At 48.3% G+C, this 20,920-nt stretch overlaps 1 protein-coding gene across 2 annotated transcripts in view; it reads left to right on the top strand.

Moving 5' to 3' along the window:
- The window catches only part of DDR2 (discoidin domain receptor tyrosine kinase 2), an 86,788-nt gene that overhangs the window by 27,045 nt on the left and 38,823 nt on the right, over positions 1-20,920 (top strand). The gene's annotated exons all lie outside the window — the stretch shown is intronic.

Raw genomic sequence — 20,920 nt, 5'->3', positions numbered from 1 at the left:
TAACTCACAGCCTCCTAGCTTTTCCAGGTCTGGGCTCCTCACAACTATAATTCAGTCCTGTTTTTATAGACATAGTGCAGGTCCCCATAATTCTGGCAACACCCTTCCATCTGAACCCACAGGCCAGCTGTTTTTCCAGGCCCAGGCTCCCTACATACCCACAGCTTTGCTGATATCCCTTAGTCTTGAGCTACAGCCACAGGTCTATCCTAGCCATGTGTTTTCAACACACCCGTGGTGCTGCCAGTGACCCTAATCCTGACCACCCCCCATGTCAGTCCAGTCCTGGGCTCCCTCTGCACAGCTTTGCCAATACTGTAGTGTCTGCATGTAATCCCAGCCCTGGTCTTCTTCTTCCACCCACCACAAACAGCTCTATCTATGCCCCTCAGTCCCTGGTATTCCAGGCCTCGGCTGCCCATATACCATGCCTCAGTTTCTCTGTCTTTAAAACGGAGCTAGTGATATTGGCCTCTTTTGAAATCTGCTGTTAAAAGAGCTGAGTATTAGTAAGACTCCCCCCCTACGATTTGGGCCCATTCCCAAGCCTCTGAAACAGTCCTAGCTGAATACAGATCTGGAAATCAGAGAGGGACTGAAGTTTGACCATCCAAGTTTCCTGTCCACAGGAGCAAACCAGCAGCTGAACAGTTACCTTAGTTCTATTGCAGCATTTGGACTGATTATATCATCCTCTGACCATGCACAGCTAGGGGACCAGAGCAGGGAAATAGCTAAGAACCACAGATTTCCAGGCTATAACAGACCATTAGATCATCTAGAATCTAGATGTTTTTTCGCAAGCCATTTTACTTCACAAAGTCTTTCCTGCACTGACCCCAAGAACTTGTGATTGATTTAACTTGTCTTTGGCCAAAGCATATCTTCCAGTCTGGCCTCTGATATTCATGTGAGGCCACTGAGAGCAGAAGAATTCACTTCTCTCTTTGGGAGTCTTTTCCAACAGCACACATTTCTCCTCACTGCTAAAACCTTGTGCCTTATGTTCAGTTTGAACAGGTCTAGCATTAGCTTTCTGTCATTGGTTCTTGTCCTGCCTTTCTCGGCAAGACTAGAGAGCCAGCGAGTGCTCCACTAGCTCACACCCATGTTGCCTTGCCCGTAAGTAACCCTGGACTAACAGGAAGCACAGGAGTGTACCCAGTCAGTGTCATTTAGGGGGACACAGTTTCATAGATACCATTATACCAGTATAACCACCTTCCTCCAGTATTTGCTGTTCTGGTATAAAGGTTGTTTTCTGAGGGTTGGCACAAACTCCCTTCTCAAACAACTTCAGCTAAACCAGGGGTGGCCAGCTCACAGCACATGTGCCACAAGTGGCAATGGGCAACTCCTGTGTATGACAAACAAATCCTGGGTGCTCAGTGAATGGAGGCAGGGAGACTCAAACCTCTAGCCATGTGGAAAAGAACAAGGGCAGGACCCTGTTGGGAGAGGATGTGCCAAGGGTCACCCTTCCTCACCCTGCATACACGATCAAATTCAGGGCTTTGGATCCTTTCTTGCCATACACAAGTGCAGGGGTTGTGGAGCCAGGGAAGAATGAGTTTGGCTCTTGGCAGTGATGCCTTTCTCACAATAGTCTGGGCACCTGATGAAGAGAAAGGCATCTGAGTGGTTGGCTCCTGGGGCAGCGCAGTTGTCTTCCCCATAGCCCTACATGGTCCTAGCTCAGCTTCTGAGTGCTTAGCCAAGCATTTCTAATATAACTAGCGAATTGTCCATCATGAATGACGGACACATTTCAAACCACAACAAAAAAGATAGATTTTACTTTTTATATTTATTAAATAAATTAAATATTTATAAAAATTAAATAAAATAAGCTGAACATCTGAAAATACCAATCCCTTCCTGCACTTGCTCTTGTTCAGTGGGCTGGAGGTGGAGCTGCCCATGCTGCTGCCTGGCTGCTTGCGTGCCTCTTTGTTGGGCAAGGGCAAGGGCAGGTGAACTCTGTGTCTTGCAATAACTGCCTATGCCCTAGGGCTTCCTCCATGCTGCCTCTGGGTGCCTCCTTCCCTGCTCGGGGCTTGGGACAGGGCCACCACTGCTCACCTGCTGCCTCGTGCCTTTGTCCGGCTCCCGCTTTTTCTCAGCTGGCTCCTCCCCAAGCCCTCCCCACTGCACTGGGCCTGCCCCAGGTGCCTCCTTCCCTGCTTGAGACTTGGGACAGAGCCACTGCTGCTTGCCCACTGCCTTGCCCATTTCTTGATGGTGTTGTACATCTAATTGTCTTCTCACAGTAGCCGGGAGCCCGGCTCCCACTTTTTCCTCAGCTGGCCCTCCCTCTCCCCTCCCCTCCCCTCCCCTCCCCTCCGTGTCAGGCTCCTGGCACTCTTAATGAGCATTACGGACAGACAGACCGACTAGGCCATATATATAGATTGCCTATATATAGATTGTGGTGGTAAGTGCTAACAGCTAACACTTGAGGAGTGATGATGGGTGTTTAAGCAGCCAGGGTGAAAGTCCATGAAGTGCCCACACCCAGAGATGGGGAAGGGGGTTAAAATACTTTCTTTTTTTGCAGTGGGTTTGGGGTGTTTTAGCTGTGATGGTTGAGGAGACGTCTGAGGTGAGGCTTTTTCTGTGATATCTTTTATGGGCCCAAGTATATGGCTGGGAAAGCTGTTAGACAAGCTTTTGGCATCAGATGCCCTTCCTCAGGTCTGAAGGTCAAGCAGAGGCAGGCTGAACTAAACATCAGAGAACAGATGCTATACAAATGCAGTCTGCGTGGAAGTATGGAGGAGGCTGTGAGCTAGGAGTGGAGCGGTATGAACAGAAACACTTCTCAGACAAAAGAACTGCAGTGGCACTAGTTAGTGGCAGAGCAAACTATTCAAAAGGGGGTGGTTATTACCTGTGAAGCACAGAGAGATGATTGGCAGTATTTGTAAAGGACCATAAAGCCACTGTCCAAATTAAGACCAGATTTTTTTACTGTCCAATAGAAAGAGGAATTTCCGTTCCAGGCCTATCTACTGGAGGTGTTTTGCAAATTCCCTTTGAGCTTGAGGACTGTGATCTCAGAGAGGGAGTGATTGTTCTGGAAAAGGTGCTCCTATTGATATTTATGTGTCTTTGTCCTCTGTTTTTTTTTCTGAGAGACTACGTTCTGGTGCATAATTCCTGTCTCTTTTCACCCACATAGTTTCCATGGGGGCATGTGTTACACTGGATAAAATGTACCACATCTGTGATGTGCATATGTAGAATTTGCGGATCCTGGCGGATTTTTGTGAGTGTAGCTCCAGTGTACTCAGATAAGTACTTCCTCCTCTGATTGAAGGGGGATTGTTAGCTGACAGGTGTGCTGTAGGCAAAACTGCAGACCACTTATAGTTCCCCTCTGTCCCTATAGAACCAGGCCAAGACAGTTATAAAATTTAACTATGTACACATTTATTAATATAAGTACAATATGCAGGAAGAAAAAATAAAATTAATAACTCTCTCTCTATATATATATATACAACACTCTATTTAGACGTATATAAATTGCTATACATATATAATTCACTTCCGGGGGGTTGCCCTGATGGACCTTGAACCCACACAGGTAAATAAGAAATCTGGAACAGGTAAATACAGGTGAGTTCAGGTAATTAGCAAACACGCTTAGGCACACCCAGATAAATACTGGCAATCAGAGGGAGGTGTCAATGGCGGGGGGGGGGGGGCGGGGAGGAGGTTTCAACAAGATATTTGTCATATATCTGGATGAGTATATGTATATAAACAACAAATGGTTATTAATGACAAAATATAAGGTGCTGAATACAAAATATAAGGTGCATACTAGGCCTGTGCGAGTAGGCAGCTATTCGAGCCGGCTTCAGATCCGGCCACTTTGGATGCCAGAAATCCGATCCAGAGCTCCAGATTGGTTTCCTGCTTTGATCCGGCTAAAGCGGCTCTGAAGCTTTGGAGCCACTTCAGAGATCCGGCCATAGGTTTTAATGGGGAATCAATGAAATATCTATAACTTTGTTGTTTTTTGTCTGGCAGGCTTTATGCTCTCAGCAGAGGCTACTACCGCTGCACGTTTCATTCAAATCAGACAGAAAAACAACAAAGTTATAGATTTTTCATTGATTCCCCATTATACCCTATGGCCGGATCTCTGAAGCGGCTCCAAAGCTTTTCTGAAGTGATTCAGAAGCTCCGAGCTGCTTCAGAAAGCCTAATGAAGCCAGAGGTTCGATCCAGACATGCTGCTTTGGATGTCAAATCATCAGAATCTTCTCCGGATCTGAAGCATGGTCTGAAGCCTTGTACAGCCCTAACACATACCCTCCTTCATGGTGTCAGTATCACTATGATTACTAGACTCTCCTCTACAGGAAAAGAACCCGGGACCAGCTCCTGAAAACAGGAAAAAGGGCTGGTTTCCAATATCTCCCTACCCTCCAGGGCATGGCCAGGACCCTTATCCTTCAGGAGCCCTTCCACAGTTCCCCACCCTGCCTTCCAAGGGGTCTTCTCCTCTGTATGAAATCCTTGCCCAATTAACTCATGACTCTGGGGCCATAAAGGGGGACCAGTGCTCTTCCACCCAAACTGCTCCTCACTGTCAAGTCTTTCAGACTCCGGCTCCATCCCAGCCACTTGCCTGCTAGTGGCCCCGAGTAGTCCCTTGCTCCTGGAGGCTACTGCCCTCTTACTGGGTTTGGAAGCCTGGGCTGCTTCGTACGATGCTGGGGCTTGGTTCACTCTGCAACCCTTCCTGCAGTGAGATCAGTCCTGCACCCTGGCCCTGTGCCAGGGGTTAGAGACCTGAGCCGCTGCTATCAGCTCCCAGGGTCTAGGTTCTTCTGTGGACTGTCCCTGTGCACTGAGGCCCTGGCCACTTGCCAGGGGTCATAGACCTGATCCCCTTGCTCCCAGGGTCTGGCTCCATGGAGCACTTGCTACACCAAATCCTGGTGCGCTGCTCTGTGCGCTGTGTATTGGAGCTGGAGCTGACCTTTGCTCCCCTGCCACCATGAGCAGTCTTCTGGAGCTCTTCAGGGGCAACAGGAACAGCGTCTCGAACCAGGTCCAGGGGGTGCATGACAGTCGTACCTCTGCAGGAGTCTTTCTATCGGTGACTCCGCCCTCCTGTTATGGGCCAGCCACCTGCCTTCTCTCCTGCTACGCCTTGATCTTGGTTAATTGATGGATGCTAATTAGCGGGAGGCTGCCCATTTTATCTTTTTGCCCCGGTGCTAGGGGGCGCTATTTGCGGCTCCTTTCCTCCCCTGCACCGCAGCCCAAGCCTCGCAGATGGCACTGACGTGGTTTTGACCTGGACCTTGCTGTAATTCGGCCCTCTCCTTGACGTCCCTGGGCTTTCACCGCCCTGTCTCATCCCGTGCCTTCCTGGCACTCTGCTGCCCCTTCTTGGTGAGGCTTCCTGCTGGCCCCCTTACCCTGGGGCTTCTCGCTGCCCCCTCGCCCTGGGGCTGGGGCCAGTGCACCCCAAAAATGCTGCACCTTCTCTGGCTCCAGGGTCCCCATGCTACTGTGGAGCCCCTATGAGGCCTCCTCCAACCCCTAATAGCTTCACCCGGTCCTCTGGTGTTATAAAACTACAAAGAGAAAACCTCAAGCCCCTGGGCTATAACATAAAATCTAAGCCATCTGGCTAACCATCATTCAAACCCTACCAGGGAACTCTCCACCCCGTATCCGCAAACAGGAGCTGCTCGTGCCGACAGGCTGCTGTACTCTGGTTGCTCCGGGAGAGCTCCTTCCCCCTTGGCTGCTAGCGGAGAACTGCCCTTCTGGCCTCACTCCTGGGGTTTATATGTGCCAGGCCCTGCCCCTTCCTGTCAGCTGACTCCCCAGCAGTTGCCCTAGGAACCCACACCTGTGCCTCTGCTCTGAGAGTAGCAGGCACCTTAGTGTCCTGCTACAGGGTGTTTTCCCACTTTGCCTGGGCAAGGGCAGGGTGAGCCCTTCCCTGCCTTTCCCTTGGTTGGTGGACAGGCTCTGCCAATCATGATGAGGACTGTCCAAGCCCAGCATGCTGAGCTGTTCCAGTAAGTCCGCCACATCAGGAACAATGACTATTGTGGCCCTGGAGATGAGTTCACAAGTTTTGCCTTTATTGTTGAGGCAGGGTCGTATCCCATTTGGAGTCTGTTGATTAGAGGGGAGTTTGCTTCTGATGATGAGTTGGGCCAGCTTTAGGGTTGTTTGAAGGCCGGGAGTAAGGTCTGATCTTTTTTGACTACAGGCTGTAATTGTTTGATGATCCTTCTTATAGGGACTAGTGTGGGATGGTATGTGACAGCCAGGGGAGTGCAATCGCTGGGAGTTTTCTTACTGTATTGTAGTAAGTTATTGCAGGAGAGTTGCATGTCTCATTTAAAGATATAATGTATTTTTTCTACTGGAGTATCCTTCCTGATAAAGGCATTTATTGGCCTCTCTGAGCTTCCTATGCACTGCAAAGCAGCTGCTTAAAATGGAGCAGAAGAGTTAACAGCCAGACCAGCTTTTATACAGACCAGGCAGTCCAGGGATGGACTCCTGTGGGGTGGAGTCTTCTACTGGATGTACCGCTGGAGTAAAGTGCAAGGACTGTGAGAGGCAAAGTGGAACAGTGTGTTCTTCACCAGCTGGATGGGGCTGAGATGTATACAAGTCCTGAAGAGGGATGTAAGTTTAAGGAAGCACTGCTCCCCCTGTAATGGAAGAGTTGCTATGTGCAGCATGTTTCCATGTCCCTTCCGGGACACAGGGAATATGTACCCTGTATGCATAAACAAATCACACTAGAGAATAGCTGGATCTATGTCACCAATTTCTACTCCAGGCAGAAAACTGCCCTGCCAGACCCCACCATCTGCCATCTGTCAAAGTGTCAGCAATGTTATTTATTATTGTAATTTGGATTCTGGTACTGTCTACGTGGCACACCTGAGGTAACACCCTCCTGCCCCCTTGGTGTCAGGTGCTGTACAAATATATAACCTGAGCCAGTTCCAGACAGCTGGAAATCTACATAGAAGAGATGCACCAAAGGTGGGAGAAGGAAGGATTGTTCTCTTTGTACTAAGGTACAGAGAGGTTAAGCGACTTATCCTGGGAACCAAGCCCAGATGTTGTGAATGCAGCATAAGTGACATGGCCACAAGACCCTCTTTCCTCTGAAACAGACTTGGTATTTTTTAAATGGTCAGTTTGCCAATTTGGGAATTGAATGGACCTAGAAAGAAGAAAAAATATATACCTGGGGATTTTTTTAAGAATGCCTACTAGATGCCCCAAACCTGCAATGTACTTGGCTAAGCCCAGTGAAAGGATCAGTAAGAAAGGAAAAGATTATATATACCCAATGGGATGTTGACAGCAAGTATTTATAAATGAGAATTTAAGAAATGAATGAATGAATATTTCTGTCCTATCTTTGGAAAGAAGAGACTGATATTGCCATATCATATAATTAAGAGGAAATAGTTTTCATTTTCACAGTAACCAGGAAGGATGTTACAGAATCTCCTCGTGTCACACATTTTCAAATCATCATGTCTGGATAACTTAGACTTTTTTTTTAAAGGGTTGGCTAAGGAGGTCTCTGGTCGGTGGCTGCTCATTTTAAAGGAATCTTAGAATACCAGGGAGGTTCCAGAGCACTGGAAAAAATCTGAGATGGTGTCAGTATTTATAAAAGGCAAATGAAATGAACCAGGTAATGAGGCCTGTCAGTCTGAAAGTGATTCCAGGAAAAAGTTGTGGAACAGCTGGTCCAGGACTCATTCAGCAAAGAATCACTCGCTGGAATGAGAATTAATGCTGATCTAGAGGGGTTTAGGGAACATAGGTCTTGTCCAATGTGTTTGATGAAGTGTGATTGGTAAAAGATAACCATGGGTTTCTGCAAGGTACGTGTGAACTGTGCCAAATTTTAACTAAAAAAACCCCACATGCTTATACAATACTGATAGACCGTATTCCTTCAGATAGCAGGCAGTTTTTAAAAAAACAAATATTCCTTGTAAAAGTGGCTTACATCCTAAAAGCATGCTAAAAAAATACAGTAAACAGCTCTTATATGGAGCCTAGAGGTTGTAGTTTTGTAAAAATAAGGCTTTTGTTTGTTTGTTTTAACTGAGAGTCAGAAAAATTGGGAGAGTTTTAACTGAAAGGCATCTTAAGGTTTTATGAATATGGTAGCCTGTATCAAATGACTTGAAAAAGTTGTGTTGTGATGTTCTCTGCTGGCCTTGGAATCTCTGGGTACCAGTATGTCTAGTCTGTGTCCAGCCTGCCTCGCCCAACTTGTATACACCATGTCTGAAGCGCAACAGTGAAGCTGCCTTGTGTGCACCCTCTGTGGCCGCTCTCAAGCACGCCAGAGCTGGAGGTCTCCAAAGGAACGGTGAGGGGCTGCTGTATTTCCAGGTTTGGGGCATGTAAGTGGGTGGGTGAAGTGTTCTTGGGAGTGTTCCTCCATGGATACAGTAGTGTAATGAGCCAAGGCCCAGCTAGGGCTGGTCCAGGCCCTGATCCCAGCTGGAAGTAATCAGACAACCCGGCTGAATCATCTCTCAAGCAGAGAGCTGTCTGGGCAACAGACCACCTTGGTGGCTTCTGGCCTGCTTTGAACTCTTGTACCTAACCCTGTGTTCTGAACCTCTGGCCTGGACCTTCCTGCCTAGTCCTGATTGTTTCAGTTCCTGTCTTGGACCCCAGCCTGGATCAGATGCTTACCCTGACTACAACCTCATCTTGATCTTCAGCTTGATATCCTGGACTGATACCCAGTTTGACCTTGGCTTACTCTCTGGTAACCACTGACCTAGCATATTCCTCTTGGACTGACTGCCTATGACCCAGTCACCCCCTTACAACTGGAGATGTGATATTGGTATACCCCATGATGGCATCACCTCATGTTCCTATAATTTAGCCATAGGAATAACTGCCAGCTCACTGCAAGAAAAAGGAGTGCTGACCATGGCAAGAGCACTGTGCAGCAGAGGCTCAGTTCTGGTTTAACCGTCTTAGTCAGAGATGTAATTTCAGAATTGGGGCTCCAAGACTGTCAGGAAAGAGGCAAGAAAAGGATGAGAGGGGGTTTCTTCAGCTTACTGAAGGACAATTTGGGAGAGAAAATCCACATAGCTATTTTTAGCATTAACTAGGCTCATTGTGTTGAGCCACTGCCTATTGGGACCCACAAGGCAGTTCAATATAGAGGTCCAGTGGAAACCTCATTAGATCAGATCTCTGCAAGACCAGAGACTACTCAGGGTCACGCCTCTCACAGCCCCCAGGTGATAGCTATGTTTAGTGCCACTATCTTCCTATCTTCAACTGAGAATGAAACAGGGTGTTTGCACACCCCGCGTATGTGTTTACTACACCTGAGGTCAGGCTATTTTCAATGGTGAGTGATGTTGCATTAACATGATGGTGGTGGTAATCTTATAGGCTCTCACTGCATCATCCAATCCATTCTTTGCTGGGCAGATGATAACCAACACCAAACCCCTTCACACCAGCTTGACTACTTACTTATTGGACTCAAGGGATGCATGCTCTGGAGACTACACAACCGTTCATAGATTCATAGACGTTTGGGTCGGGAGGGACATCAGCAGATCATCGAGTCTGACCCCCTGCCCTGGGCAGGAAAGAGCACTGGGGTCAGACCACCCAGCCAGGTGCATATCTAGCCTCTTCTTAAAGAACCCCAAGGTAGGGAAGAGCACCACCTCCCTTGGAAGCCCATTCCAGATTCTGGCAACCCTTATCGTGAAGTTCTTCCTGATGTCTAATCTAAATCTGCTGTTCATCAGTTTGTGGCCAGTGTCCCTAGTTATTCCAAGGGGTGCCCTGGTAAACAGAGCATATCTTATTCCTTGCTGCTTCCCCCCTCCCCCAGTTAATTTGTAGGCAGCCACAAGATCGCCTCTCAGCCTTCTCTTGTGGAGGCTGAAGAGATCCAGGGCCCTCAATTTCTCCTCATAGGGCTTTGCCTGCAGGCCCCTAACCATACAAGTGGCTCTCCTCTGAACCCTTTCAAGGTTTTATAGATTTAATAGTTTTTAGGGTTGGAAGGGACCTATTAGATCATTGAGTCCAACTCCCTGCCCTGGGGAGGAAAGAGTGCTGGGGTCAGATGATCCCAGCCAGGAGTTTGTCCAATCTCCTCTTAAATACCTCCAAGGAAGGGGACAGCACCATCCTTCTTGGAAGCATATTCCATATTTTGGCTACCCTGACTGTAAAAGATTTTTTCTTGATGTCCAGTCTAAATTTGCTCTCCTTTAGTTTGTGGCCATTGTTTCTAGTTAACCCAATGGGCGCCGTGGTAAACATCATATTCCCTATTTCCTGCTGTCCCTCCCGATGAGGTTGTCTGCATCCATCTTGAAGTGCGGCACCCAAAACCGGACACAGTACTCCAGCTGCGGCCTGACCAAGGCCACATTGAGGGGAAGTATCACCTCCCTGGACCTGTCTGTCAGGCACCTGCTAATGCTTGATAAAATGTGGCTAACTTTACCGATCACTTCATGACATTTATGACTCATGTTCATCTTGGTGTCAGCTATGACTCCAAGATCCTTTCCACTACTGTGCTGCTGAGAAGGTCATCCCCCAGCCTGTAAGTGTGCTGGTGATTCCTTCTCCCTAGGTGCAGCACCTTGCACTTGTCCTTATTGAACTGCATCCTCTTCTGTTTCGCCCATTTTTCCATCCTGTCCAGATCTGCCTGGATTTGTTCCCTACCCTCTAGTGTATTAACTTTACCCCATAATTTGGTATCATCTGCAAATTTGGACCAAGTGCTTTCCATGCCCTCATCCAACTCACTGATGAAGACATTGAACAGCACAGGTTCAAGGACTGAGCCTTGTGGGACTCCACTGCCCACTTCTTTCCAGGTCGGTACTGACCCACCACTCTTGGGGTGTAATCCCTAGCCAGTTTGCCACCCACCTAAATGTGTAATCATCTGTGTCACAGCCGCTCAGTTTATCTGTGAGAATAGGATGAGATACCATATCAAAGACTTTTAAAATCCAAGTAAATGACATCTACCTCAACTCCTGTGTCTACACATTCTGTGATCTGGTCATAAAAAGAAACAAGGTTAGTCGAGCAGGATCTACCTGCTATGAATATGTGCTGGTTGCCCTTCAGCATTGTTTTTCCTGCTGGATTCCCACAAATGTGATCTTTAATAATTTTTTCAAAGGTTTTCCCAAGGACAGAGGTGAGACTAACTGCTCTATAGTTACCTGGATCCTCCTTCCTTTCCTTCTTGAAAATAGGGACCACATTGGCCTTTTTCCAGTCCTCTGGGACCTGACCAGATTTGTCCTGATCCGTGTTCAGGAGTACAGAGGCAAAAAACTCATTGAAGAGCTCTGCCTTGCCCCACTATCTGTCACTAATTGCCCTAGTTTATCCTGAAGGGGTCCTATGTTACCCTGCACCTTCTTGTTGCTCCCTATATACTTGAAGAAGCATTGTGCGTGTGAAAGAATTTCCAGGAGGGGCAGTGTCAAATAAGCTTCTTGAGGAAAGATGGGACATTGTGATGCCGGTGGTGATTATTGGGGTGTTGATGACCTGCTGGGGATTGAAGACCTATTGAGAGAATGATTGGACAAGATAATACCTACTGCAGAAGGTAACCAGTGGGAGGGAATTCCTAGTGAGGGACATAATTGGTCAGGAAGCCTCTACTAATGGTAGTGATTGGTCAGGGTAATCCCTATTGGGATTGTAATGGACCTTCCCCACCAATCAGCAGAGATCACGGGTGAGGAGGGGGGAAGGTCATTGTGAAACCCATGAGGAGTGTAACAGGCCTTTTTATCTTCAAACCCACCAGTCCATAACCCCTATATAAATACACAAGCAGGCCCCTGGTATTAGGGTGCACATTGCAGCAGCTTGCAAATTATAATGCCTTTTACCTTTAAAACCGGTTTTTAAAGGATGCTTTTTCAATGTGAGAATTACATGAATCAGTTTCTTAAAGAGGAAAACCACACTGTGTCATAAATGACCACAAAGTCTTCCCTTACCACAGGTCACTTGTGGGATATGAACTCTAGCTTTTCAAATCCCCAAGACATAACACTTGGCCTTAAGCCTCGGGAATAATTGTTATCATTTTTGCAGACCAGCCCTTAGAAATCCATATACCTAGCTGGTATGCATGTTGATGTGCGCCAGGTCAGTGGAGAGTACTGGAGATCAGGATGTCCAGGTTCTAGACATAGTGCGGCAATGGGTGTGGTTAAAGACAGAATAACCAAGCTACATGTCTCAGTCAGATGACACTTATCCCTCATATATTACATTTGGGTCCTATGGTCAGTGCTGGAAGAAAAATCTTTTGCAACCCCTCTGTTAACAGGCACCATCTATGGTTGGGGAACAAGAGCCTAAGGCAGTAATAATAGGTCTGATGTTCATGTGAATGTCAACAGCCATCTCTTAAAGTCAGTATTGGACTAATGGCCTCCTGACTCCCAGCCTGAAGTACTTTCCCCATGCTACAGGACGGGAAGTCTCACGTGTGCCTACTTAACTTTGCCTGCCTTTTTAATATGTCAGAACACGCAGCTGGATTCAGTCAAAATGTAGCACATCCTGTGAAATCCAGCCCCTTTGTGAGGTCTGGATGGTAGTGATAGTGATGAGAGGAATTCCTAGGGAAGGTGAGAGAGGATAGTGATAGGTGGGGCTTTGCTGTGGACCAGTGGTGGGCAATTATTTTGGCTGGAGGGCCACCTAATGAGTTTTGGTGTCCTCTTGAGGGCCACACTTCTCTTTCTCTCTCCCCTCAATCCTCTACCTGCCCAGAGCGGCAACATGCTCTGACCCCCGCTGTGCCCAGAGCTGTAGCACATCCTGATCCCCACCCCAACCCAGAACCTGCCGGCTATGTCCGTACCTTATGCCAGCCCCTGCCTGGTGCGCCAGAAGCAGCCCAGGGTGGGTGCCGGCCTTAGCTGTGGACATGGCTGGTAGGTTCTGGGTGGGGATCAGGGTGTCTGTCTGGGTCCACAGCTGATGCTGCGGCATCAGCACTGGGCGGAAGCAGTCTCACCCACCCGCCCTGTGTAGTGGCAACAGCCCCACCAGCCCGGCATCACAGTGGCCAGAGCTGGAGCTGCTGGCTGCTCACGGGCTGGATCCCAGGAGTTCTCGGCCAGCCACCCACAAGTCAGAGACAAGCAGCTGGTGGGCCGGATCTGGCCCATGGGCTGTATTTTGCCCACCCTTGCTCTCTATTTTGCCCCTGTGTAATGGGCAACAGCAAGTGTCCCTGGAAGTGGGGCAGAGGCAGAGTATCTTCAGGCATGTGCCCAAGATACTCACAATGAAACACTACCAGAATCTCTTTTTGTGTGTCCTGGTTACATCCCAGTGCTTTTCCAGCAGAGTAGTGTCTATGTGAGGAGAAATTTATCACTAGACCCAAGAAGCTGGCTTACAGACTTTGCCAGCAAACTGCAGCCACAGAGTTAGATCTGAGTCCTAATTGGGATCTGGCTAGTAACAACTGACCTGGGTGCCTGTGATGAGGAGGGAGAAAGGTCTAGTTGGCACCTGGGGCATTCACTCCACTGTTTATCCAGCCCAGTAAGCAAAAGAGTCCATCAATAAGGATTTTCCTCCCAGAGCTTTGAAGAGGCCTGTGTAGACTTCTGTACCTACAAAACTGGCTCTGATAACCACAGTGGAATTTTGTGAATCTATTGCACCTGCTGTGTAAGATCTCCAAGGATTTTGCAACCACAAACGGCCCTTTAAGATTGGGAAGCACTTGTTGTTAGCCCCAAGTATTAGCAGCTACATGTAAGTTAAAGGCAAACCTTTCAAACATCTGCAGCTAAACTGTGCCAGTAAAAATAGTGCATGTACATGCAGAAGAGGTATTTGGATGCACAGGAACTATTCATTAGCTCTTTGGCATGTGCAAGTTAATTTAATAGCTTCATACAAACTCAGGCGGGACCATGAGATCATCTAATAAGGCCTCTTGTACATCACAAGCCATTAAATTTCACCCCGTTACTTGTTTACTGAGCCTCATAATTTAGTCAAAATGCAGCATTATAGTTCATCGGAGACCTAGTCACAGCATGCCACAGTCAGACAGAGATGCCACCCACATTTAAGCCCACTGCAATGGCAGGGAACAGATGAGGCGAGATGAATTTGTTGGTTGGTTGGGGGAGGGTTCAGCTCTGGTGTAGGCACAGCTGTTTGAAAATGCAGTTTTAGTTCATTTATACAAGATGACGCAGCCAGTCAGTAGCAGAGCTCAGCACAGGCACTCTGTCTCCTCCTCTCACCCACTATCCTGTGAACCTTCCAAGCCACGCATGTGATTGAGGAGGTGGCAGAAGGAGTAAGACCTGGCTGCAATTTTCTCAAAACTGGTTTGCCCCTCTCTATTCAAACCTCAGCAGGTTCCTCCCATGGTGACATTACTTCTGAAATACCGAGTCAGTCTACCAGCAGGAGTTTTTCCTGCCTACTGCATCTTGGGGGTTCAGGAATATTCATAGGACTCAAGATTGGAAAGGACTTTTGGTCAAATCCACTGTCCTGCCATCATGGGGGCCAATTCATAAACATGTCAGTTTAGATCAGGGTGGGCAAAATATAACCCACAGGCTGTATCTGACCTGCCAACTGATTGTGTCTGGCCCGCAGGTGGGTGGCTACAAAGTCATGGGATCTGGCCTGTGAGGAGCCGGCAGCTCCGAGTGCTGCTTCCTGCCTGTGCATGGGCATGTCCTAGCTCCATCTAGAGCTTACACCAGCTACTACCCTGCATGCCAAAAGTAGCGGTGGATGGGCTGTGGATGTGGCTGGCAGGTTTTGGGTGAAGATTGGGATACATTAGCACATCAGCTGTGGTCCCAGGCCGTTACTCCTATCCCCACTGGGAACTTGCCAAGAGTGTCCACAGCTGATGCTGGCACCTGTGCAGCATGCAGGGTGGGAGCTGGTGTAAGCTGCAGATGGGATTGGCACAGTGTGGATTGGGGTGTGCTGCAGCTACAGAGACTGTTGGGGTGGCTGTTGAGGGGGTGAGAGAGAAAGAGTGAGAGATGTAGCCTGTGAGAGAAAGCCAAACTCATGACGTGGCCTTCCAAAATAATTGCCCACCCTGGCTTAGATAGTCACAGGTTTCATAGTTTCGTAGTTAGTAGGGTTGGAAGGGACCTGAGCAGATCATCAAGTCTGACCCCCTGCGATGGCAGGAAAGAGTACTGGGGTCAAACGACCCCAACAAGGTATACATCTAGCCTTGTCTTAAAGACCCCCAGGGTAGGAGCCTGCACCACTTCTCTTGGAAGTTGGTTCCAGACCCTAGCCGCCCTGACTGTGAAGTAGCGCCTCCTGATGTCTAATCTGAATTTATCCTCTGCCAGCTTGTGACTGTTATTTTTAGTCACTCCTGGCAGTGCTCGGGGGAACAGGGACTCCCCCAGTGCCTGCTGGTCCCCTCTGACTAGTTTGTAACAGGCCACTAGATCCCCCCTCAGCCTTCTCTTGTGGGGGCTGAACAGGTTCAGGTCCCATAGCCTCTCCTCGTAGGGCCTGCCCTACTGCCCCCTGACCATGCGAGTAGCCTCCTCTGGACTCTCTCCATGTTGTCCACATCCCTCCTGAAGTGCGGCGCCCAGAACTGGACGCAGTACTCCAGCTGCAGCCTGACCAGAGTCGCATGGAGGGGGAGGATCACCTCCCTGGACCTGCTCGAGATGCATCGGTGGATGCATGACAAGGTGCGGTTAGCCTTCTTGACTGCATCCCCACACTGCCGGCCCATGTTCATCTTGGAGTCAATGATGACTCCAAGATTCTTTTCCGCTTCTGCACTGACGAGAAGGGAGTTCCCCCGCCTGTAGGTATGGTGCCGGTTGTTCCTCCCCAGGTGCAGCACCTTGTACTTGTCAGCGTTGAATCCCATCCTATTCCCATCCACCCATCCCTGTAACCTGTCTAGGTCTGATTGCAGCCTATTCCTCCCTTCTAGCATGCCCACATCCCCCCACGTCTTAGTGTCATGAGCAAATTTGAACAGGGTGCTTTTTGCCCCCTTGTCCAAGTTGCTGATGAAGATGTTGAACAGTGCGGGCCCGAGGACCAAGCCCTGGGGGACCCCACTGCCCACGTCCCTCCAAGTCAAAAATGACCCATCCACCACTTCTCTGGGTGCGGCCCTCCAGCCAGTTGGTGACCCATTTGACTGTGTGGGTGTCAACACCACAGCCCCCCAGTTTCTTAATAAGAACATGGTGAGAATCAGCGTCAAAGGCCTTCTGAAAGTCCAGGAAGACTACATGCACTGCTACCCCTGCATCTAAGGATTTGGTGACCTGGTCACAGAAGGCCACCAGGTTGGTCTGACAGGACCTGCCACTAATGAACCCGTGTTGGTTGCCCCTACGCATGATCTCCCCCGCTGGCCCCTTGTGGACATGCGCCAGAATAATTCTCTCAAAAAGCTTACCCAGGATCAAGGTAAGACTAACTGGTCTATAGTTCCCCGGGTCCTCCTTCCTCCCTTTTTTGAAGATAGGAACCATATAGGCCCTCTTCCAGTCCTCTGGCACCACACCAGAGCACCACGAGTGCTCGTACAGCTGTGCCAGGGGTCCCACAATGACCTCAGCCAATTCCCTCAGCACCCTGGGGTGGAGATCGTCCGGACCAGCTGATTTAAATACATCCAGTCCCTCCAGAAGTTCCCTGACTAGATCCTCACTGATGCTTGGCCTAGGTGCGCCTCCCCTGGGGCCTGAGGGGGGCCTGTGTGGGGGGGTGGGGGCTGATCTGGTCTCTGCTCAGGAACATGGAGGCAAAGAAGTCATTAAATAGGTTAGCTTTGTCATCTGATGTGACGACCAAATTTCCCAGCGTGTCTTGCAGGGGCCTCATGTTACCCAGTACCTTCTTTTTGCCCCCTGTGTATTTAAAAAAGGACTTCTTGTTGTCCTTGATTTGGGTAGCTAGTCCCAGTCCTATCTCCGCCTTGGCCTTCCTGACCGCCCCCCTGCAGTCTCCCCACTATACCCAGTCTTCCATCAATAACATACTCAAGGGACAGCTTTCTTCTCTTGCCCTCCACCTTGCAGTTGAAGGATTGTATCTCATTACTGATTTAGTTAGATATGTTGATGGCTTCTCTTACATGGTTGACTAAGCTAGCTGTCACATCTGCAGAGGTTTAGTTTACAGTCACTCAGACACAGCTTGGGTACCTTCTGCTTCACCACACTTCTGCTGCTTGGCCTAGGCCCCTTGAAAATGGCCAAGACTGGCTATAAATGTGCCGGCTCTGCTTGGTATAAAACTTGTGAGAAGTTGTTCCCAGCAGTCACCCCTCCAGCCTGGAATTCCCTCTCTCCTGAGACCAACCACAGCCCAAGCCTGGACATCTTTTGGAAGTGACCTTCCTATTTGGGCAGGTGTTTAGCAAGCAAAGCTAGGCTACGGTATTGTTTAGACCCATTTTAGAAGTTATTCTGTTCTCCTGTTGTAAGCTTTCCTGAGCCTCTGTTGGGAATGGTAGCATATAAATCAAATAAATAAACCTGTCCAGCACTGCAAGGCTACTAATTCACAGCACTATATTCGTAGTCAGGGTTACATTTCCTTTATAATCCCCTATTTTACAAAATGCTGAATATTGAAATAGTAGAGTTTTTAGGAAAATTCTGGTCTGAAACCAAACTCCTTCTAAAAAGCAGCTCTGGGGGTAGGGGAATTCCTTCCTTGCAAAATATTCAGGGTGATGGCAAGAGATTGGTTTCTGTAAATTAACAAAAGCAGCAGTTAGCAACTTTTTCAGGCTGCAGGCTGAACCAACCCAGCTGAGATCAGAGGTAGGAGGGTGACAAGAACAGGACACTGCCACCACCACTGCCACTTTTTCCCAGCCACAGCACAGGAGAAGCCCCTGCCACCAAAGCTCCGTGTCTGTGGGCTGGGTCAGATCTGCCCCACAGACCATAGAGACTGCTGAGCCCTGAACTAAGGAATCATCTAAAACTGCAATGCTCAGAAGTTTGGTATTCACATGCCTATAAGGCTCTCTGCCTGGGTTTTCTCTTTTGCCAGCTATGTAGAATGGGGTCTCTTCCATCTGGCAAAGCAACAGAAGGTAAAACCACGTCATCATTTCCTTTTCATGAAGTGCTGAGTTAGAAGGTTTGGTCAGCACTGCTGTAGAGATTGGACCTAGACCTGGCTGGACACTGTGCTCTGGTATTGTCTGGTCATTCCCTGGTACTGGGGGCTCATGCCTTGATTTATTGTGAGAACCTTATGCCTTTGCCAGGCCATTTGTGACTGCAAGGCTGTGCACCATAATGTGAGGGCATGGAAGAAGCCAGTTCTTGGGTACGATGAGAGACTGGGTACACCCAGCACCAAGGCCAGTCTGCTCCTAATCGCATCAGTCCTGGGGGCTGTGTACATCAGCTTCTTATTATAAGCTTAGCTCTATGAGCATCTGTCCAACCCCTAGCTCAGCCCTAGGACACTGGACTGATTGGCCTCTCTGCAAACACTCCCCTATCTCAAAGGGGAACTGTGGGTCTAACATCCAGTCATGATTGTGGGAGCTTAGGGATGAGGTAGATAAATCCTTAGAGAGCTCATTCATCAAAAAAGCCTCACACCTCTATCACCTGGGTTAAGTTCCTGCTGGACTTGGACAGAAAGTTGAGTGAGAACTTCAATTCACTTTCTGCTCTTGGACCTTGGCTGCCAGTGTACTGGGGAGGTTCCTGCTCAGGAATGGGAGTAATGTTTCCTGCCAGAATGGTCAGGCCCCCTGCTGCCAACCTATGTTTGTGCTCCTCACACATGTGCCCTGGGTTGAGCCATGAAGGTCAGCATTATGTTCTTGGCCAGCTCCTGTTGTGTAAATCCAATGCAGTCAAGACTTAGTGCCAGAAAGGGATGAAGGATGGAATAATAACTGTTGTCTCCTGACCATACTGGTGTTCAGATCTTGCAGCTGACAGTAGTAAAGCCAGATCCCTGGTGGCTTATTCAGATGCTTCCATGGAGTGGGCCCTGGAGCCCTTTCTCCCATTGTTATGGCTGACAGTGAGTGGCTTGGCCTCAGGCTTCTCTCAGGTTACAGGCACTAACTCCAATGCTGGGAGTGTCCTCAAAGAAACAGAGCAGGTGTCCTGCTGGCCTGCGCTTAGGTTCTGCTGCTCCTCCTGTGTGGATGATTTCAAACAGAGCATGTAGCATGACCAGGTGCTTATACCTTGGCACCAATCATGTTAGGGCTACACCTGATGGCAATGGTGTAGCTCTTACATATTGATACAGGTGGTGTAGTACTACTCCTCAATGCAGATGGTGTAGCTATATTACATATTGGTTCAGGTGGCCTTAGTACCACATCTCAGTGTGGATGGCATAGCTGTTATGCCCTGGTGTAGATGGAAAAAGTTCTACACCTCAATGAAAATGGTGTCTTTTTTCCCTTTGTGTGGTTTGTATAGTTGTTAAACCTGGCAGTGGCTGCTAAAGCTCTAATACCTGGGTATCGCCAGTGTAACTGTGGTTAGCATTTGTTTTGGAGAGCCTTGCTGGTTTAGTTTGTTGCATATGATGTTCTGTTGGGCATCTGATCATTAAGTTTACTTGCAGAGCTTTCATTTTGACAGGGTAGGATCTTAAACATACCATGGTTATGAGTGAGCTTTAGATCTAAAGCTAAAATATAAGCTGAAGACAGACTGGTTGATCTACTGATGGCTGAATTGCATATCTGGATAATTTATAATAAAATGTTATGGTAGTATAAGAATGACGTTGTAGCCATGACAGTCCAGAGGTTATACAAGAGGCAATGAAGAAAAGCATTTGCAATCTTGCTTAACTTTATTACAACTACATAATAGGTCCAATAAAAGAGATCACCCTATGAAATCCGTGCCTCTGGCATAATATAATGTTTATGTAATACAGTCTTGACACTCTTTGTGGGTGCTGCCCTCTTGGGGTTAGGTGATATAGCTGTTTAACCTACAGACTGACTGGCAGGTTGTCAGTCCATGGGGTAGGCCCTGCATCTTTAGGTCTAATAATTATTTCCATTCATACCTGGGAAATCTGACTTACTTTCTTAAGCATATCTTCTACTCTGCTCTCCTGACATACATCTCCTTTTGTATGGAGATCCTTCTGGTTTCTCTTGAATCATTTCTCGTTCTAGAAGCTTGCTGGATGCTAATGAAATCCAGCAGGGTCCAAAGTAGAACAAAGTAGAAGCCAGCTGTTGGAGAGGAGAATCCCTGAGAAATGACGAAGGTTTTACACTTCCTTATTGAGCATGGCGGATTGGGCTTCTCTTCCTCCTTGGATGTGGCCTCAAGAAGGAACATATGCATCACATAGCTGCCCTTACAAGGGTCCTCTTCCGTTGCTGCTGCTAGACATGGCTGCTGCTATCAAGAGCTGATTCCTTCAGCTCTTGGTGTCGGGAGAAGGACTAGGTGGAGTAGATACCCTCCTAGCTGTAAATACAAATTACCGGTAGTTTCAGTACAGCACCGTGGACGTCTTCCAGGTCTGGGTCTCAGCCTGCTCTGGAGGTCACCGTTCCTGGATCCATTTGTAATTTCTTATTTCATTATTAATCTTGGCTGCGATTTTTTTCAGGAACTAAATGCCTCATAGAATGAATCCAGATTTCCTAAAGCAAGGGTGGCCAACTTGAGGCCCAGGTGCTACAAGTGGCACAAGCAGCCTCAGTGGGAGGTATGTGGCAGATCAAGGAAGGAGCAGGAAACAGAAAGCAGAAGAACAGATCGGGGAGCAAACACAGTGCAGAGTACAAAAAGCAGACTACAGATCATGCCGGGAAAGAGGATCAGTGACA

The sequence above is a fragment of the Crocodylus siamensis genome, chromosome 5, assembly GCF_052110815.1.
Source record: "Crocodylus siamensis isolate JL-2025a chromosome 5, ASM5211081v1, whole genome shotgun sequence".
NCBI lineage: Eukaryota > Metazoa > Chordata > Crocodylia > Crocodylidae > Crocodylus > Crocodylus siamensis.
This window is presented reverse-complemented; position numbering and strand designations above follow the sequence as displayed.